This window comes from Rhipicephalus sanguineus, unplaced genomic scaffold (assembly GCF_013339695.2).
Source record: "Rhipicephalus sanguineus isolate Rsan-2018 unplaced genomic scaffold, BIME_Rsan_1.4 Seq352, whole genome shotgun sequence".
Lineage (NCBI taxonomy): Eukaryota > Metazoa > Arthropoda > Arachnida > Ixodida > Ixodidae > Rhipicephalus > Rhipicephalus sanguineus.
The window spans coordinates 1-3,430 of record NW_023615078.1 but is presented as its reverse complement, the minus strand read 5'-3'; the positions used below and the strand labels follow the sequence as shown (position 1 = coordinate 3,430).

The window sequence follows — 3,430 nt, the reverse complement described above, 5'->3', positions numbered from 1 at the left end:
ACTAATGCAGATATGCACATCAAGTTTTGCCAGTTTCCAGGCCCACTAAGCTAATTGGGCCTGCGCACATACCATTGCACCATCAATTGCAAGCTAAACTGAATATACTTATCAGACTTGTATTTTACATATTACAAATGAAAATTAGTAATAAAATAGTTTTTGAATGATAGGATGGTGTTTCTCTTTGACCGATGATAAAATAAAAAAAAACAGACATGAGACACAATTTAGCATTTATATAAGCATTACCTTGACATTCTCACATTGAATAGCTCAAAGTATAAAAGTGCATTTTGCACTTCTCACTGGTCATTTCCCATTTCACCTTGCTACAAAATGCAATAGGTTTGAAAACTAAACAAATTTTCAATTTATAATAGCTTTGTTTTGAATGATGATGCATTTAATTTGCCCACAGCAATCACGGCCACTGAGGAATTCGTAAGCGAGAAATGATATGAACTCACAGGTATTAAAAAAAAAAATACACTTAGACACATTCGAAGCTTTTCTAAAATGTGGAGCCTGAACAAAAATTTTCACCAAATTGCTCACCTTTAATAATATCGCAGAGATGTAGGTGGGAGAAATTCTCTTTTGCTTTCCATCCAGTGTAACTATACAGAGAGGCCAGGGAGTCTTCAAAAATGAATCTCAGTTGAGCTCGCACCGCCTGACCAGTCGTTCCACCACCAATGGCTGCCAAACGCTTAACCTAAAGAGAGTAAAAAAGTGACAATTTCGGTGCTATATTAAGTAAGGGTGTGTGAATATTGAAACTTCCTAACATTTGCACTAGAATTATATCATTACAAGCATTCATATTACCAGAATACAAATATACCATTTACGATTAAAAACAAATATAACAAACATAAATTGGTACGCAGTGTGCTTGGTCTTGTGTTTTAGGACGCCGACATTCAAAACTGCTCAATTAGAAGAATTATTCGATTCACACTGAAACATTATTGTTTGCATTCACTGTGTACTGAAAATTTTCCTATTCACACAGCTATAGTACTAAGTAATATGCTCACCAGTTCTCGTCTGAGCTCCATGCTACTTGCAAGTTGATCTTCAAGAGATGAAACATCTTCCCGACTACTTAACGGGAACGTAAAGTTGCCCAGTTGGTCTGTGTGCCTTGGAACTATAGCAGTCAACATTTGAACGATGGTTTCATTTTGCAGTCGAATTCGTTCCAATTCTTTCAGAATTTTTTCTTGACCTAAGACAGAGGAGTGTCAAACTAGAACACTTGCCAAAAATCCATTCAGAACATAATTAAAACACTTGATTCATCTACAGTATGCATTCAATAAATACATGCTAGGAGGCCAAAAACTTGGGATTAATGTTTGACCTAAGATTTATAGCTGCACTTGTTGAAAATGATAAATTTTAATTAAAGCTGCTGTAATCTCAGTATGCATTATTGAAAGCCCTAATAACTTTAAGAGGATAAATAACCTAGATTGGATTCATTTAAAACAGATCCTGCAAAGTGGTTTGTGCCTGTGCATCTCTTGAATTGAAACTTACTTTGCGGAGCACACAAGGCAGGAGGCCTCTCTTGCAGTAGGTGGGAACGTCGTGCTTTGGCTACAAGCGAAGAGATATTGAATATGGAGCTATATGAGTGTCTTATCATTAAAACGAACATGACAGACAAACATCCAGAAAAGTCTTACTTTGAAGGAGTCAAGGTGCAGTACGTTCTGTCACGATTCTGGACATCTGGGAACCTACAAACAATTCATGAGAACTATAAGTGGCAGAATTGGTTGATCCCTTTGAAACATTTTCTGATGAACCTAGTGCGAGGCCTTGCTCATAATTACGCCATTCTGTTCTATAAAGCTGCAGGCACAATAATTTTATTGCAGTTATAACAAAAATCAGCAAACTACAAAAAGAAAAACCGTAACTCACATTACTGGTGCGTCAATTTGCAGACTCGATCCACGACGTGCGTGTGATTCCCTGTTGAAATGTGCTTAATTAGAACAATAATGGCATACTAGACGATGCAAAAAAATGGTAACTAGCACTTACACGAATGCCGGCTGGCAGTTTCCGTGCTCATATCTGAAAAAAGGATTTTAGACCTTCTAAATCTTGCAAGCAGGTCTGTGATCAATACACAGTGCAGGCACAATGATATTACTTAAATTGGTTTTGAGGAATTGAACAACTTAGAACACCTACCTAGCTTCAACAAGAGGTGTTCGCATGCTTTCTTGGCTCTGATGCCTGCAAATTATCACTGTGTTATAAACCTGCTCCTAGGGGGTAGAAAAGAAAAAAAAAAAAGAAAACCGTAACTCACATTACTGGTGTGTCAATTTGCAGACTTGATCCACGGCGTGCATGTTGCGCCCTGCTGAAATGGATTAATTAGAACAATAATGGCATACTAGACGATGCAAAAAAATGGTAACTAGCACTTACACGAATGCCGGCTGGCAGTTTCCGTGCTCATATCTGAAAAAGGATTTTAGACCTTCTAAATCTTGCAAGCAGGTCTGTGATCAATACACAGTGCAGGCACAATGATATTACTTAAATTGGTTTTGAGGAATTGAACAACTTAGAACACCTACCTAGCTTCAACAAGAGGTGTTCGCATGCTTTCTTGGCTCTGATGCCTGCAAATTATCACTGTGTTATAAACCTGCTCCTAGGGGGTAGAAAAGAAAAAAAAAAAGAAAGAAAACCGTAACTCACATTACTGGTGTGTCAATTTGCAGACTTGATCCAAGGCGTGCATGTTGCGCCCTGTTGAAATGTGCTTAATTAGAACAATAATGGTATGCTAGACGATGCAAAAAAACGGCAACTAGCACTTACATGAATGCCGGCTGGCGATCTCCGTGCTCATATCTGAAAAAAGGTTTTAGAACTTCTAAGTCTTGCAAGCAGGTCTGCGATCAATACACAGTGCAGGCACAATGATATTACTTAAATTGGTTTTGAGGAATTGAACAACTTAGAACACCTACCTAGCTTCAACAAGAGGTACTCGCATGCTTTCTTGGCTCTGTTGCCTGCAAAGTATCACTGTGTTAGAAACCTGCTCTTAGGTTTGAAAAAGAAAAAAAAAAAACATAACTCACATTTGTGGCGCGTCAATTTGCATACTCGATCCATGACGTGCATGTGGTTCCCTGTTGAAATGTGCTTAATTAGAACAATAATGGTATGCTAGACGATGCAAAAAAACGGCAACTAGCACTTACATGAATGCCGGCTGGTGATCTCCGTGCTCATATCTGAAAAAAGGTTTTAGAACTTCTAAGTCTTGCAAGCAGGTCTGCGATCAATACACAGTGCAGGCACAATGATATTACTGAAATTGGTTTTGAGGAATTGAACAACTTAGAACACCTACCTAGCTTGAACAAGAGGTACTCGCATGCTTTCT

General features: G+C 38.2%; 1 long non-coding RNA gene across 1 annotated transcript; it reads right to left on the bottom strand.

Moving 5' to 3' along the window:
* Positions 1-1,597: 1,597 nt before the first annotated feature.
* On the bottom strand, positions 1,598-2,654 carry LOC119377117 (uncharacterized). The gene is made up of 4 exons (XR_007414652.1): positions 2,610-2,654; positions 2,062-2,094; positions 1,939-1,989; positions 1,598-1,751 (listed from the first exon to the last, which is right to left on the bottom strand). It is a non-coding gene; the product is annotated as an uncharacterized LOC119377117 (long non-coding RNA).
* Positions 2,655-3,430: the final 776 nt, after the last annotated feature.